Genomic DNA, 18,534 nt, shown 5'->3' with positions numbered 1-18,534 from the left:
TGCTCTTATCCAGAGCGACATACAGTTAGTGAGTGCATACATTTTTTCATACTGGCCCCCCGTGGGAAACGAACCCACAACCCTGCCGTTGCAAGCGCGATGCTCTACCAACTGAGCAACAAATGACTTATTCACATCATATACTGCAAAATTCACCTGAGCTTCCCTGGCTGATTGACAATAAATTTCACATGCTGTTGTGCAAATGGAATAGACAACAGGTGGAAATTATAGGCAATTAGCAAGACACCTCCAATAAAGAAGTGGTTCTGCAGGTGGTGACCACAGACCACTTCTCAGTTCCTATGCTTCCTGGGTGATGTTTTGGTCACTTTTGAATGCTGGCGGTGCTTTCACTCTAGTGGTAGCATGAGACGGAGTCTACAACCCACACAAGTGGCTCAGGTAGTGCAGCTCATCCAGGATGGCACATCAATGCGAGCTGTGGCAAGAAGGTTTGCTGTGTCTGTCAGCGTATTGTCCAGAGCATGGAGGCGCTACCAGGAGACAGGCCAGTACATCAGGAGACGTGGAGGAGGCCGTAGGAGGGCAACAACCCAGCAGCAGGACCGCTACCTCCGCCTTTGTGCAAGGAGGAGCAGGAGGAGCACTGCCAGAGCCCTGCGAAATGACCTCCAGCAGGCCACAAATGTGCATGTGTCTGCTCAAACGGTCAGAAACAGACTCCATGAGGGTGGTATGAGGGCCCGACGTCCACAGGTGGGGGTTGTGCTTACAGCCCAACACCGTGCAGGACGTTTGGCATTTGCCAGAGAACACCAAGATTGGCAAATTCGCCACTGGCGCCCTGTGCTCTTCACAGATGAAAGCAGGTTCACACTGAGCACATGTGACAGACGTGACAGAGTCTGGAGACGCCGTGGAGAACGTTCTGCTGCCTGCAACATCCTCCAGCATGACTGGTTTGGCGGTGGGTCAGTCATGGTGTGGGGTGGCATTTCTTTGGGGGGCCGCACAGCCCTCCATGTGCTCGCCAGAGGTAGCCTGACTGCCATTAGGTAGATCCTCAGACCCCTTGTGAGACCATATGCTGGTGCGGTTGGCCCTGGGTTCCTCCTAATGCAAGACAATGCTAGACCTCATGTGGCTGGAGTGTGTCAGCAGTTCCTGCAAGAGGAAGGCATTGATGCTATGGACTGGCCCGCCCGTTCCTCAGACCTGAATCCAATTGAGCACATCTGGGACATCATGTCTCGCTCCATCCACCAACGCCACGTTGCACCACAGACTGTCCAGGAGTTGGCGGATGCTTTAGTCCAGGTCTGGGAGGAGATCCCTCAGGAGACCATCCGCCACCTCATCAGGAGCATGCCCAGGCGTTGTAGGGAGGTCATACAGGCACGTGGAGGCCACACACACTACTGAGCCTCATTTTGACTTGTTTTAAGGACAGTACATCAAAGTTGGATCAGCCTGTAGTGTGGTTTTCCACTTTAATTTTGAGGGTGACTCCAAATCCAGACCTCCATGGGTTGATACATTTGATTTCCATTGATACTTTTTGTGTGATTTTGTTGTCAGCACATTCAACTATGTAAAGAAAAAAGTATTTAATAAGATTATTTCATTCATTCAGATCTAGGATGTGTTGTTTAAGTGTTCCCTTAATTTTTTTGAGCAGTGTATATACAGTGAGGGAAAAAAGTATTTGATCCCCTGCTGATTTTGTATGTTTGCCCACTGACAAAGACATGATCAGTCTATAATTTTAATGGTAGGTTTATTTGAACAGTGAGAGACAGAATAACAGCAAAAAAATCCAGAAAAACGCATGTCAAAAATGTTATAAATTGATTTGCATTTGAATGAGGGAAATAAGTATTTGACCCCGCTGCAAAACATGACTTAGTACTTGGAGGCAAAACCCTTAATGGCAATCACAGAGGTCAGATGTTTCTTGTAGTTAGCCACGAGGTTTGCACACATCTCAGGAGGGATTTTGTCCCACTCCTCTTTGCAGATCTTCTCCAACTCATTAAGGTTTCGAGCCTGACGTTTGGCAACTCGAACCTTCAGCTCCCTCCACAGATGTTCTATGGGATTAAGGTCTGGAGTCTGGCTAGGCCACTCCAGGACCTTAATGTGCTTCTTCTTGAGCCACTCCTTTGTTGCCTTGGCCGTGTGTTTTGGGTCATTGTCATGCTGGAATACCCATCCACGACCCATTTTCAATGCCCTGGCTGAGGGAAGGAGGTTCTCACCCAAGATTTGATGGTACATGGCCACGCACATCGCCCCTTTGATGCGGTGAAGTTGTCCTGTCCCCTTAGCCGAAAAACACCCCCAAAGCATAATGTTTCCACCTCCATGTTTGACGGTGGGGATGGTGTTCTTGGGGTCATAGGCAGCATTCCTCCTCCTCCATACACGGCGAGTTGAGTTGATGCCAAAGAGCTCCATTTTGGTCTCATCTGACCACAACACTATAACCCAGTTCTCCTCTAAATCATTCAGATGTTCATTGACAAACGTCAGACGGGCCTGTATATGTGCTTTCTTGAGCAGGGGGACCTTGCGGGCGCTGCAGGATTTCAGTCCTTCACGGCGTAGGTTGTTACCAATTGTTTTCTTGGTGACTATGGTCCCAGCTGCCTTGAGATCATTGACAAGATCCTCCCGTGTAGTTCTGGGCTGATTCCTCACCGTTCTCATGATCATTGCAACTCCACGAGGTGAGATCTTGCATGGAGCCCCAGGACAAGGGAGATTGACAGTTATTTTGTGTTTCTTCCATTTGCGAATAATCGCACTAACTGTTGTCACCTTCTCACCAAGCTGCTTGGCGATGGTCTTGTAGCCCATTTCAGCCTTGTGTAGGTCTACAATCTTGTCCCTGACATCCTTGGAGAGCTCTATGGTCTTGGTCATGGTGGAGAGTTTGGAATCTGATTGATTGATTGCTTCTGTGGACAGGTGTCTTTTTACACAGTGGGGAAAAAAAGTATTTAGTCAGCCACCAATTGTGCAAGTTCTCCCACTTAAAAAGATGAGAGAGGCCTGTAATTTTCATCATAGGTACATGTCAACTATGACAGACAAATTGAGAAAAGAAAATCCTGAAAATCACATTGTAGGATTTTTAATGAATTTATTTGCAAATTATGGTGGAAAATAAGTATACAAACAAGCAAGATTTCTGGCTCTCACAGACCTGTAACTTCTTCTTTAAGAGGCTCCTCTGTCCTCCACTCATTACCTGTATTAATGGCACCTGTTTGAACTTGTTATCAGTATAAAAGACACCTGTCCACAACCTCAAACAGTCACACTCCAAACTCCACTATGGCCAAGACCAAAGAGCTGTCAAAGGACACCAGAAACAAAATTGTAGACCTGCACCAGGCTGGGAAGACTGAATCTGCAATAGGTAAGCAGCTTGGTTTGAAGAAATCAACTGTGGGAGCAATTATCAGGAAATGGAAGACATACAAGACCACTGATAATCTCCCTCGATCTGGGGCTCCACGCAAAATCTCACCCCGTGGGGTCAAAATGATCACAAGAACGGTGAGCAAAAATCCCAGAACCACACGGGGGGACCTAGTGAATGACCTGCAGAGAGCTGGGACCAAAGTAACAAAGCCTACCATCAGTAACACACTACGCCGCCAGGGACTCAAATCCTGCAGTGCCAGACGTGTCCCCCTGCTTAAGCCAGTACATGTCCAGGCCCGTCTGAAGTTTGCTAGAGTGCATTTGGATGATCCAGAAGAGGATTGGGAGAATGTCATATGGTCAGATGAAACCCAAATAGTTAAAAACTCAACTCGTCGTGTTTGGAGGACAAAGAATGCTGAGTTGCATCCAAAGAACACAATTTTTGTATCTGTACCTATGATGAAAATTACAGGCCTCTCTCATCTTTTTAAGTGGGAGAACTTGTACAATTGGTGGCTGACTAAATACTTTTTTCCCCCACTGTATACAGGTAACAAACTGAGATTAGGAGCACTCCCTTTAAGAGTGTGCTCCTAATCTCAGCTCGTTACCTGTATAAAAGACACCTGGGAGCCAGAAATCTTTCTGATTGAGAGGGGGTCAAATACTTATTTCCCTCATTAAAATGCAAATCAATTTATAACATTTCTTTGTTGTTATTCTGTCTCTCACTGTTCAAATAAACCTACCATTAAAATTATAGACTGATAATTTCTTTGTCAGTGGGCAAACGTACAAAATCAGCAGGGGATGAAATACTTTTTTCCCTCACTGTATGTGTTTGTTTTGGGCTTCGTCCCCGTCGTTTTCCATGACGTACCTTATGTTGGGTAGAGTAATAAAAAGCCCTTTTACGCATTCCTGCACCCAGGGGCGGCCTGTTCAATAGGGCGATATGGGCGACGCACTGCCAAACGGGAAAAGGAAGGGATTTTTTTTCTAATCAATTATATCACGGCAACAGTAGTTATCAGTGTTGTAATCTATACGTCTGATCTGCCACAGTGCCACACTGCCACTAAATGTCGAATCAGGCTAAAGTCGTGCTTCAAATGGCTCCCCCCCCTTTTGGGGCGATTTCAGTCAGGTTGAAAATCGCCCAGAAGTCTCTCATAGCCTCTAATGTAAAATCTATTTTTTTCAAATTTCAGAGCCTTCAATACAATCTCTATGGGTGTCTGAGGGCTTGCACTTACGCGCTTTCGTCATACGTAACGTAACGTAACCATGAACGTAACTGAGAAAAGAGCGGATTGTGTCTTTGAAAGAAGTTCCTTTTTGTCGGCGAACAAATGAAGATAAATTGGCAACGAAACAATTAGGACCTCCCAGACCAAATTTAATAATTCAACAGGTTTCTACTAAAGGCGGAAAGTCCTACACCCGAGGATTTTCCAAAAATTGGTACGAACGGAAAAATAACATTGCCACTCAACTTGATGAGGGATACAGGCTAGCTGTCCGCCGCCACAACGATGAGGTTAGTGTTGATAATCACAAGTTTACTGGAGAACTGAGACCAAGTAGAGACTTTGGACAGGGTGGATATGGTATAATAAAGGCAGTTTATTCAGAGGTAAAGATATCTGGAATCGCGTGCACGGACCCGTTCGTCAAACTCTTAGGGAGCTATAAATTAAGCCCCATTACTTACCATATCAGATAAGAGAAATTGCTGCAGCTACATATATTTTACATCCTGGCCCTACATAGTTCACTATTTGCATCACTTACCAAAATATTACATGTGGTCATATATGCTTGGAAAGTGGAGATGCCATAGAACGTCAAAAAAGTAAACATTGCTGGAGACACATTGCCGTTTTGGAGAAGACATCGCGTTTGCTAGCGAAGAGATTTGTTGTGGCAAATGAACTTGGGCTGGGAATTGCCAGGAACCTCACGATAAGATATATGCATCAGCATTGCGAGTCTCATGATTCTATACGTATTGCGATTCGATACTGTGATTTTATTGCGCACCATATGTCTGTTGCAGAGGGATCAGAAAGCCATGAGAACGAGTTTTGATCAGTCATGGAAATAAAAGTGGTAGAGCATGGCGCTTGTAACGCCAAGGTAGTGGGTTCGATCCCCGGGACCACCCATACACAAAAATGTATGCACGCATGACTGTAAGTCGCTTTGGATAAAAGCGTCTGCTAAATGGCATATTATTATTATTATTATCTGAAGAGAGCCCCGAAACATTGTGTGCAGACATTTTATGCAATAAATGAAGTAGGTTGAATCTAGTAGTTCTGATCTTCTGATTGGTCCTGATGAGTTGGGCGAGGTCCCCTCCAGGCTACTGTCACTGTTGCATTGGCTCTGAGTCGGGTTCTCTGTCTTCAAATGTTCAGCCTAAGAGAGGGGATTTTTGTGTGTGTGTGTGTGTGTGTGTGTGTTTAACAGTGATGATGTGTGTGTGTGTGTGTGTGTGTGTGTGTGTGTGTGTGTGTGTTTAACAGTGATGATGTGTGTGTGTGTGTGTTTGTGTGTGTGTGTGTGTGTGTCCTCAGAGCAAGAACTCGTGAGTTGGAAGAACTGAGAGGCCTATGGCGTGGGTGTTGTCCTTGGCCACCTGCTGACAAGGCTGACAAGATAGGACCCTTTTGTCCATTGTTATTGGATAGGAACAGAACTTATAACCAGCTCCTGACCTAAATAGATCTTAGCACAACATTTTACTCAACATATCATATTCCATATTCACTATAACAAATATATTTACTACGACATTAGCAAGAACCGCCACATCCTCAGCCGGCTAATCCAGTGTGTGAAGTTTTGCGGAGTGTTTGAGTTAGCTTTGCGAGGCAAAGATGAAACTGAGGGCTCCACCAACCCTGGTAAGCCAACACTTTTGAGATCAGTCAATAAATGCTTCTGGTATTGACTTATATGCTGCCCCTGTCTTCATGTTGTTGCTGGACATATCTTTTTTAAAATGTGTGTAGGTCACCTAAATCATCAGAAAAATTGCCCCCCCTGAGAATTTTTTCAGGAGCCGCCACTGCCTGCACCTGTCTTCTATCAGTATACAACGTGACAGAATAATCAACCCATAAAAATGGAGACAGCGGGAAAGGCCGAGCTGGCATCCATCGTAGAGACAGTCCAGCATTACGAGGACAGTCTCTCCAGACTCGGCAGTGCCATGGATAGCGTGCTGGCAACCATCCTGCGGTTGGAGAAAAAAATGCAGTCCCTCCAGTCTCCAGCACCGGTTCCGGCACCAGCCCCCACACCACCACTACCTGCCTCCGTCCCATCTGAGCCGGTCCGCGGAATACCCCTGTCCCTCCCGGAGCGCTTTGACGGTGCGCCAGCGAGATGCAAGGCATTCCTTCTGCAATGTGACCTGTACCTCGCTCGCTACGCAGAGGCTGTCTCCGGGAGAGACAGGGTTGCCACTGTCATCTCGGCACTGACCGGACGGGACCTGGACTGGGGTGCTGCGGTCTGGGAGATGGGCGGACCCGAGGTCGAGTCCTACGAGCGCTTCACCCTCCTCCTCCGCTCAGTGTTTGATCATCCTGTGGAGGGCCGAGAAGGGGGTGAGCGTCTACTCCGACTATGCCAGGAATCTAGGAACGCCTCAGAGTTTGCCTTGGAGTTCCGGACCATTGCGGCTTCCACCGGATAATCAAGTCGGCTCTGATCACCGTTTTCCGCAGCGGACTGCAGGAGGAGGTACATTTACATTTTTACATTTAAGTCATTTAGCAGACGCTCTTATCCAGAGCGACTTACAAATTGGACAGATGGAGTTAGCCTGCTGTGATGACAACCTGTCACTCGACCAGCTCATCAGCATGGCGATCCGGTTGGACAACCTCCTGTGGTCCCGACGAAGACCTGCTCGGAATCAGGAGCCCATGGCTACACCTGCTCTGTGGCCAGAGCCGATGGAGGTGGGCTCTGCACATTTGCCCGAGGCAGAGTGTAGGAGAAGGAGGAATCTGGGCCTCATTTCTCCCCGACCTGCCCTCGTTCCACTAATAGGCGAGGAGGTGACAAGCCAGGGAGGATGCAAGATCTCCTCTCCTTTTCTGTCAACTCAACCAGTGTGTTTTTCCATTAAAATCCCTGAATACCCTAGCCCCTCACCTCCGTTAGCTCTGATTGATTCCAGAGCTGTCGGGAATCTTTTAGATAGCACACTGGCCACAGCATTACGCATTCCTTTGGTTCCCCTACAGTCACCCATTCCGGTTCGAGCCCTGGATAATCGTCCAATAGGGACAGGGCTCGTACATCACATCACTGTTCCCATTTCTCTGCTGACCCATGACAATCATTTAGAACAGATCACCTTTTTGTTTATAGACACCCCCACGCACCCCGTTGTTTTATGTCTCCCTTGGTTGAGTTGGCATAACCCTGTTTTCCTGGTCCGAGAGGAGACTGCTGGGTTGGTCGCAGGAGTGTCAGGGGAGGTGTCTCGCGGTGTCTGTCAACACCACTACGGTGGAAAGTCCGGACCACGCCACTCAAGTGGATTTACCGGAAGAATACCAGGATCTGGACAGGGTTTTCTCTAAGACCCAGGCTGCACGCTTGCCTCCTCATCGCCCTTGGGGCTGTGCCATTGACCTGCTGTCTGACGCAGTCCTCCCGAGAGGACACGTCTATCTCCTCTCCTATGCGGTGACCGAGGAGACCTACGTACAGGAGAGCCTCCAGCAGGGTTTTATCCGCCCCTCTACGTCACCAGCCTCCTCAAGCTTATTTTTTGTTAAGAATAAAGATGGGGGACTGCACCCCTGCATTGGTTATCGAACACAAAGCCACCGTTAAGTTCAGCTATCCTTTACCCCTCATCCCAACCATCATCGAACAAATGCACGGGATGCAGTACTTCACGAAACTGGACTTGAGGAGCGCCTACAATCTGGTGCACATTCGTGCAGGCGACGAATGGAAAACTGCCTTTTTCACGACCACGGGGCATTACGAGTATCTCGTAATGCCCTTTGGCCTGTCTAATGCTCCTTCAGTCTTCCAGGTCTTTATTAACGAAGTGTTTCGGGACATGCTGGGACGGGGTGTAGTGGTTTATATAGACAACATTTTGGTATATTCTGCTGACTGAGTCCAGCATGTCTCATTTGTCAGGTCTGTGCTGGGAAGACTGTTGGAGCATAATCTCTATGTTAAACAAGAAAAGTTTTAGTTTTTCCAACGGTCCGTGTCCTTCTTGGGCTACCTCATATCCACAGAGGGAGTGGAGATGGAGGAGCAACACGTCAGCGCAATCAGGTCACGGCCCATCCCCAACTCCGTGAAAGCAGTCCAGTGATTCCTGGGGTTCACCAACTATTTCCGGAGGTTCATCCGGGGCTTCAGCACGGTGGTCGCGCCTCTTACCTCCCTGCTGAGAGGAGGTCCCCAGCGGCTTTGTTGGATGGCAGAGGCGGAGAGGGCGCTTCACCACTGCTCCCGGCTGGCACATCCCGACCCCTCACTCCCCTTCATCTTCGAGGTGGATGCCTCCGAAGTAGTAGGAGTCGAGGCAGTGCTGTCCCAGTGCACCGGAACCCCTCCAAAACTGTGGCCCTGCGCCTTCTACTCCAAGCAGCTGAGCCCTGCCCAGAGGAACTACGACGTAGGGGACCGGGAACTCTTGGCGGTCAGGAAGGCTCTGAAGGCGTAGAGGCACTGGCTGGAGGGGTCCAAACACCCTTTCCTGGTGTGGACGGACCACCGCAACCTGGAGTACATCAGGGCAGCGAAGAGGCTAAACCCGAGACAGGCAAGGTGGGCTCTATTCTTTGCCAGGTTCCAATTCATGATTTCCTATAGGCCAGGCTTGAGGAACGTGAAGGAGGACGCCCTGTCTTGCCTCTATGATGCTGAGGAGAGGCAGGGAGAGGAGACCCACATCATCCCTCCGTTCCGTATCATCGCGCCAGTGGTGTGGGACGTGGACGTTGAAATACAGCAGGCCATGCGGAACCCGCACCTGCACAGTGCCCGGAGAACCGCGCCTACGTGCCCACGGGTGTCGGGTCATCCTGGGATAGGCCGTACCATCGCCTGCCTGACTGAGAAGTACTGGTGGCCCACCTTGGCTAGGGACGTCCGGGTTTACATCTCTACCTGCTCCATCTGTGCCCAGTCTAAGATACCCAGACAGCTCCCTTATGGTAAGGTCCTTCCCCTGCCGGTTCCACAATGACCCTGGTCTCACCTCTCGGTGGACTTTGACACTGACCATCCCCCCTCCCAGGGGAACACCACCGTTCTCGTCGTTGTGGACCGGTTTTCCAAAGCTTGTCGCCTTCTTCCTCTGCCTGGGCTCCCGTCGGCCATGCAAACCGCTGATAATATTTTTACGCACGTCTTCCGGCACTACGGGATCCCGGAGGACATTGTGTCAGACCGTGGCCCTCAGTTCACCTCACGCGTATGGAAAGCGTTCATGGAACGTCTGGGGGTCACGGTCAGTCTCACCTCCGGGTACCGTCCTCAAGCTAATGGGCAGGTGGAGAGGGTCAATCAGGAATTGGGCAGGTTCCTGAGGTGTTACTGTCAGGACCGGCAGGGGGAGTGGGTGGATTTTCTACCTTGGGCTAAGACCACGCAGAATTCCCTCCGCCACTCCTCCACTAACCTCACTCCTTTCCAGTGCGTGTTGGGGTATGAGCCGGCCCTGGCACCTTGGCATCCGAGCCAGACCGAGGCCCCTGCGGTGGACGAGTGGTTTCGGTGCGCTGAGGAGATCTGGAATGCTGCACACACTTGTCCCCAGCGGGCCGTGCGTTGGCACAAGGAACAGGCCGACCTCCACCGCAGTGAGGCGCCTGTTTTCTCTCCAGGCGACCGGGTCTGGCTATGCACCCGGAACCTACCCCTCCGCTTGCCCTGCCGGAAGCGGAGCCCAGGGTTTGTGGGGCCGTTTAATGTCCTGAGGAGGGTTAATGAGGTAACGTACAATTTGCAACTCCCTGCTGATTACCGCATTAACCCAACTTTTCATGTGTCTCTCCTCAGGCCAATCGTGCCTGGTCCCCTCGCTGAGGCTGGACCCAGTGACATCCCGCCTCCTGGACGCTTTGCTGACCAGGGATTTTCACCGTCGGCGCCCTGACCGACCCGCACCGCATTCCTGTGGTCGTCCCAGAGGCCGGTGTTGTTCCGCTGCTGTATATGAATATATTGATGAAATGTTAAAATTTTGTTCAATATTTCCATGCACTGATTCCGTTCACCAGCTCCGGAGGTCTACGTCACCGGCCTTCTAGGCGTCACTGACCTGGTACATTACCACCAACCCCGGACTGTCTTGTCTCATTACGCACAACTGGTTTCCATTCCCCCTGATTAGTATGTGTATATATGTGCCCTCTTTTCCTTATTGTCCTTGTCGATTATTGTCCCATGTCCGTTGGTTTCGTGAGTACATTGTATTACAGTTTACATACCAAGTATTGTGCACTTGTTATTACGGGTCTTGTCCCGTGTATTATTTAGAGGTTTACACCTCGCTCTTTTTCTTGGGTTACATCCCTGTGTTATATATACTGTATATACTGTATATACGTGTTTGTTTTGGGCTTCGTCCCCGTCGTTTTCCATGACGTACCTTATGTTGGGTAGAGTAATAAAAAGCCCTATTACGCATTCCTGCGCCTGTCTTCTATCAGTATACAACGTGACATCAGCCCTCTGTTTGACTAGACTTCTTTAATAGCTTTATATCACACCATCAATGTATTTCATTATTCTTGTTAATTCTTATTTCATTCCTAATTCATTCATTCTTATTTATAGTTTGGTTTGCACTGATAAGGAAAAAGGGATAGAGGACTGGTATAGTTTCATCTGGAAAATTAACATACTGTATAAAGTATACTGCAATGAAACATCAATGATACAATACCTTAAAAGAGGACTTACATCAATAAATCAAGGCATCTCTAATTTTTCAACTTATTTTTTACTGTTCAATTCCAATGTACAGGTTCTGAAAATATTATTTTGTTAAAAAATTAACTAAACCAACAAATACAAATAGGAAAACAACAACAAAAAACAACAACATCATAACATGACAATAGCAAAACAACAACATCATAACATGACAATAGCAAAACAGCAACATCATAACATGACAATAGCAAAACAGCAACATCATAACATGACAATAGCAAAACAGCAACATCATAACATTTACATTTACATTTTAGTCATTTAGCAGACGCTCTTAACCAGAGCGACTTACAGGAGCAATTAGGGTTAAGTGCCTTGCTCAAGGGCACATTAACGTCATTTAGCAGACGCTCTTAGCCAGAGCGACTCACAAATTGGTGCGTTCACCCTATAGCCAGTGGGATAACCACTTTACAATTTGGGGGGGGGGGGGGGGGGGGGTTAGAAGGAATACTTTATCCTATCCCAGGTATTCCTTAAAGAGGTGGGGTTTCAAATGTCTCCGGAAGGTGGTGAGTGACTCCGCTGTCCTGGCGTCGTGAGGGAGCTTGTTCCACCATTGGGGTGCCAGAGCAGCGAACAGTTTTGACTGGGCAAACATGACAATAGCAAAACAACAACATCTTAACATGACAATAGCAAAACAACAACATCTTAACATGACAATAGCAAAACACACATAGAAAGTAAGGCGTTTTACATGCATCTTGGTGACCAAACTTTGCACAAAGATTATGACAGGTCAGGCTATCCGGTATTGAATTAATTCTAATCTTGAGGTCTACAGAATTCAGATAAATGTTTTGCATACATCCTGTGATGTGAAAAGGACTGAAATGACATTCACATTGAACATGATTACATGCCAGATGGCCTAATATGAGCATGCAATTAATTTGGCATACATGGACATTGTGGAAGTGTGATTGTCCATAGAGGTGGCATGATAGAAATCAACACTTAGCTGCAATGAATAAAGATTTCTCTAGTCTCTAGTGATCATGTCACACTCTGAGAAGTTAACCGTTTCTGCTCTTGCTTTAGCCTGGTGCTGGTGCTCATCACTGATTTCAAAAGAACTCTTTGTACTCACACCCCCTCCATCCTTCACTGCCCTTTTGGGCTGCTAATGATCTCTCCCTCCCCCTGACATACTGTATGTGATCATTACTCATCATTGAGCCAACATGGTGTCTTGTTTGCCAGTTGCCAGCCAGTGTCTTTTGGATAAGTGATGTGTTAGTGCTCAAGACTGTCTCTGCTGACATTCTGCTTCTATTGCCTTTACAAGCTACTCTTGTCCCTGAGGGGGTTTTGTATAGCATGGAACACAGCATCCCAGAGTTATTGCAGGCACTTCAGTTAAGATTCCTCAAGAATCACAACAGCTTGTGACATATTTTTCCAAAGCGTGCACTCTGAAAATGCTTTCATCCAACCACCTTGAAATTATGTACTATCTACTGCATACATCTACTTTGTCTCATGTTTTTCTTAATGAGTTGTGTCTAGAGATTTATTTTTGGTGTTTTGACCTGCAGAAAATATGGAAAGATTTGGGTCTACACAAGAAACCCCATCAGTAACATTTGGAACACTCGAGATGACATCTTTAGTAAAACATGTATCACTAATGTAATGCCTGAACAATGATTGAAAATGATACCCTGTTAAACATCACTTTCTAGTTATATAGTTGCCTTATGTACTAACCTGCATTAGACTGTAACCGAATAAATGATTCCAGATATTATCATAGTTTCCATAGCATCACGTTTCTTGGGAAGAGCTGAAGCTTTGGAATGTTACATGAGGCATTGATTCTAATGATGTCACCTACACTGCAGTGATAATCGTGATTAGCAGCATTTTGTATTACTTCTACCGTACGTACCACTAGGGAGCAGGGAGATGCACTGAGTGGTTGTATGTGTGTGTGTGTGTGTGCGTGTGTTGGTGAGTGAGAGAGTGAGAGTGAGAGATGCTTCACAAGAGCTGGATACAATAAGCTGGGCTGGAGTCCCTTGACAGATTCAAAGGTATTGTCTGTCGTGTCGCTACTAAGTGGAAAGAAAAATAATGTAAAATAGAATGTGAGGGGCATTTCTTTTTGTTCTTGGTGTGTCACTTGTCAGATGATTTTTGAGTATTGTCATGTTAAAAAGGGGCTGAACTTACTGATTCCGCTTGGGCTTTTCCGGTACTCATTAAGAAAAACATGATTTGGGTCTTGGGGGTGTGGTTTGATGTGGGTGTGTTATGTTCGCTATATCGTATCGTGGCGGTAATTGTTGTTTGTCCTTCTTGAGGCACCGTCCCAAACAGGCCACCGTACTTTGGGTGATGAATGGCTTAGTAACCACGTAACCAAACGTAGCAGGCGTAAAAAGTGGCGCAATGGTCCCGAGTGGCGCAGTGGTCTAAGGCACTGCATCGTAGCCGGCCGTGACCGGGAGACCCATGGGGCGGCGCACAATTGGCCCAGCGTCGTCCAGGGTAGGGGAGGGAATGGCTGGCAGGGATGTAGCTCAGGGATGTAGCTCAGTTGGTAGTGTGGGTTCGATTCCCACGGGGGGCCAGTATGAAATTTTTTTATAATGTATGCACTCACTAACTGTAAGTCGCTCTGGATAAGAGCGTCTGCTAAATGACTAAAATGTAAATGTAAAAAACGCCTGATGTACTCAGCATCATAGAGGCAAGACAGGGCGTCCTCCTTCACGTTCCTCAATGTAAAGTTCCCCACTTATATTTTTCAGGGGAAACGGAAATTAGGTTGAAAATACTGTATTCCTGAAAACATCAGCTTTTTTGCCGACCGTGCCAAGGAAAGCCACAAAAATTGACAATTTAAAAAAAAAATAAACATATGCAATAATTTCTTTAGTCTCTCTGTGTTTCATAATTTTCCTTCAATTCACAAGTTTATTTTGTATAATTTTTTTTAACAAGTTATTTTTTTCATTTCACTTACATGAAATCCAAATAAAAATCAATTTAAATTACAGGTTGTAATGCAACAAAATAGGAAAAATGCCAAGGGGGATGAATACTTTTGCAAGGCACTATACCTAGCTAGCTACCTTAGCATTTTTTAAATTACTATAATTGTTTTTACCCTCTGGCCTCTGCAGCGAACTAGCTAACCTTAGTTCTCTCCCGAAGAAAGGATGGTTCTGTTCTATGTACCGGATTGTAACCACTACTCCGATAAGCACACGTGCTTTTTATCATTTTCCGACCTCTGTGTTGTTGTTTTTATTGCACTGCTTTGCTTTATTTGGCCAGGTCGCAGTTGTAAATGAGAACATGTTCTCAACTGGCTTACCTGGTTAAATAAAGGTAAAAAAATAAATTAAAAAAAGAGGCGTCGCTGGAGTCATGTGATAAGGTAAGCCCTGTTTGCTAGCTGCTAACAAGCTATTTGGTTAAGTTTGTGGTTATCTAGGTGCTTATGAAAATTAGCTAGATAACCACCGACTGTAGTTACATGTACAACGCACATGACCTTCCTTACAAGTAAAAACAAAACCAGCATAGGCTAGCATAATGACTGTTGTGACCTTTTTATTGACAACTAACCAGCTAGTCAATGTTAGCTCGCGGTTTGTGTAGTCATACTTTTTCACGTGCTGACATGCTAGCTAGTTTAGCCCACCTGGGAAGGGATATTTAGCTAACGTTAGTTAGTTAACGTTAACTCACCGTTCGTGTAGTCAGACCTGATTGTTCATTTTAGGCCGGCACCACTGCAAGGATAGTTGGTTAGCTAGCATGTCACCACTCAAAGTCTGACTACACAAACGGTGAGCTAATTTTAACTAACTAGCTAGCTAAATATCGCCTGGTGGGATAGCTAGTTAGGCTCCTTGGCTAGCTAGCTCCCAAAGGACTTGTGGGCTCAATGTTTTTCCCATACAAAACACAGAAACTGTTTTGTTCCACTAGTGCATCTATTGTACATGACTAATCAAATTATCTGTGAAGTCAGTTAGAAATGTCAGCAGGGACAGAAATTAAGATAGCCCGAGGCTAGTACTTTTCAGACTGGACTAGTAGACAATGTGCAAAACTAGGCTGACACAGTTGTGAAATGGCTAGTAGAAAATGTGCCAAACTAGCCTGACACAGCAGTGAAATTGACCTTTACAAACATCGCATGTCACAGATTTAGGAGCTGAATGTTACCCGGATGTCATTTAGGACCTGAATGTTACCCGGGCTAGTTTAAATCGTGGTCTGCGGGCCAGTGCCCAAAATCCTTATGTTCCATCCCTGCATGTCAGTCCCTTTCAGATGACCCCCTTACCACTGTTGGTCCTCCTCAATGACCTCACAGCTGAGGCAAATAGTACCCTAGACTGTCCTGATCATCTAGTTGAGCATTCCAGAAAATTCCTCCATCCCAGCAGAAATGTCCCATCCACATAGTAGGATTTTAGATGTGCAGATGGTCCAAAGCCCAGTCTATTTTACAGTTACTATAGTCAAGTCTGTTGGTTATGGTATTTAAATATAGATGTTACCGTTTTAGTAATCAACCTAGCTAGCTAGTAAAATGTGCTTTTTTTAGTCTTTCAGGCAGGCGGACCAGAAACCCAGTGACAACACTCAGGTCTGCAGCAGCCATTTTCCGTTGGGAAAGAGAAATGGCCCTGTTTTTACCAGAAAAGGTAGCTTAAACACCATGGCAGAAGAGGAAGACTGTTGATTGGGAAACAAGAACAAATAATTAGGCATGAGGATTGGGTGTTGAGGGACCACTTGTCACATTGTCCAAGGTGGGTTTGTGTTATGATAAACAATGCATTTTGTCCAGATAAAGATGGTGATACAGCATTGAAAAATACCTACCACTGACCAAACGTCTCTTTGTTTTCCAGTCCAACAGGAGTGCACCCCTCAGACCATCTGGTGCATGGACATCCTGTGCCAGTGTGATAACATCCTGTGCCAGTGTGATCCGAATTCAAGCGTCCAGTTGTAGAGACTACAGCAGATCGAGCCTGTGAACGGACAGGTCAGTAACTCATCAAATATTATTGTGTAAAACACAGAATTTGTAGACGTATCAAAATTTGGACGTTTGTCCCCTTTTCCCTATGTTTCAGACATGAGGTGTGACATGCAGAACATCAGGCTCACTCCACGAGAAGCAGTGTATGATCAACGCCACCCTAAGCAAGGAGATCTGCTGGAAGTGATGTACTCTCTCACTCTGGGGGTAAGACATAATTTAAACATCACAGATATAAATTCCCACTGTGCCCATGATAAAATGAAATGTGAATTGTGTTGTACTACTGAATGAAACTGAGGAGATTCACTCAGACCAGCCTTTGTGATTGAACTTACGTTAACTACATGACTTTAGTTGGCTGCTTTGAGCAAAACTTGTATGTCATATAACCTATTCTGGGAGCTTAGTGTGTGTGTATGAACTTTGTGGAATATTTTTGGACCATTCGCTTCCCTGAAAACAGGTACTGACAGGAGGAGCAATATGAGTCTGTCAGAGGTCATCACGCTGGATGGGGATGGAGGCTTTGGTGGTCAACACAACGAAGAAGCAGGTGTCCCTTCTAGTGATGTGGAGCTGACCTTGGACCTGGTGCCAGTAACGATGGTCTTCACAGAGGCTGTAAGACTCTCCCTCCTTGATATAGAAATCCTTCGACTTCACTGCCTCTTCAATGGTAAGGTCCCTTGCACCATAGGGACACTTGAACTCCACCACTGCTGTGGTGCCCACCATCCGGTGAGGCACCCAGGATCCCAGACCCCGTGATCCAAAGCCCTGACTCCTGCACATCCATCCCTGTAGCCATTTTGAATGCCTTGATACCCACCTCTTCGTTATCTGTGCCCCACTTTACAGACAACACCTCATCCAACGACTGTGATCTGAGGACCCTTTTTAGCAGTGATGGAGTAACATGCTTGGCCCTAACCACTGCTCCATAATTGCTGGCCGTCAACCACTCTCTCCTCGTGGGGCGACAGGTAGCTTAGTGGTTAAGAGCGTTGTGCCAGTAATCGAAAGGTTGCTGGTTCTAATCCCCGAGCCGACTAGGTGAAAAATCTGTCGATGTGCCCTTGAGCAAGGCACTTAACCCTAATTGCTCCTGTAAGTCGCTCTGGATAAGAGCGTCTGCTAAATAAAACATAAAAAAAAAAAATGGTGTGCTAGTTGGGGTTGTTGCACTGTCCAACTATTTTTTAAAATATTTTTGCCTACCGTATAGCCTCCTGCTGCTCCACCAACAGCACCATGCCAGCCTGCATGCCCCAGGTGCCCTTGTTTTTTAACAATGTCCGGTACAGACAGGGATGACAAAGAGGGTAGCGGTTGTTCTGCCTCAGGTTCAAAGAGACATGCCATTTCACTGAACCTGCCCGGAGACGGTTCCTTAGCCACTGAAGATCCTCCTTTGTGGGCTCTCAGGAGAGAGGGTTGTAGTCTTCGGCCAGGTACAGGTCCTCCACTGACTGCACCTGGTTGGGTACGGCTGGCTTCCTCCACTCGCATTCCACATCCGTACGGCTGATATTGTGAACCGCCAAAATAGGCTGCATGGCTACACTTATGAGCTCCACAGAGGCATTCGCATGTGGTAGAGAGAATCCCCTGGTCACCTATAGAGATCTGCCAAAAGGAAGGATGTTAAGTGCCACATGCCTTTCAATGCATGACTTTGAACACCTTGAAATGCATTAGTTGTAAGAAATGTGCTATATAAATAAAGATTGATGACATTTCAGCTGTAGAATATTTAATAAACTGTGATTTTCACATGAGGACAAGTACAATTTTTCCGTAAACTTTTAATTGATAACTTAGGAATTTATCACTTGACATTTCAACCATATAGCAGGAAGGATCCTATAAATGAAGACTTTGTGAATGCATGTACCACTCCGAATAAAATAAATACTGTGCCTTTGAAGATGTGTCTACGGTCATGAAACTACAATACAGGCTAGCTGTTTTAACAAAGTCAATTCTGAATGTCAACAGATTTCTAGATTCATTCTCATCAATGACAACATTCTAGGACAGAGTTATCACTCATCAAAGTCTGGTATCCAGGGTAATCTGGTTAATGATTATGGGTGCGTTTGTAAATTCACTCTGGC

General features: G+C 46.4%; 1 long non-coding RNA gene across 1 annotated transcript; it reads left to right on the top strand.

Moving 5' to 3' along the window:
• The first annotated feature begins 14,668 nt into the window (after window positions 1–14,668).
• On the top strand, window positions 14,669–18,286 carry LOC311135686. The gene is made up of 5 exons (XR_014613807.1): window positions 14,669–14,788; window positions 15,971–16,178; window positions 16,281–16,417; window positions 16,509–16,621; window positions 16,881–18,286. It is a non-coding gene; the product is annotated as an uncharacterized lncRNA (long non-coding RNA).
• The last annotated feature ends 248 nt before the right edge of the window (window positions 18,287–18,534 follow it).

This window comes from Coregonus lavaretus (assembly GCF_964263955.1).
Source record: "Coregonus lavaretus genome assembly, chromosome: 10".
Taxonomy (NCBI): Eukaryota; Metazoa; Chordata; class Actinopteri; order Salmoniformes; family Salmonidae; genus Coregonus; species Coregonus lavaretus.
Note: the sequence above shows the minus strand (reverse complement) of the source record. Positions and strands in the feature narration are given on the sequence as shown.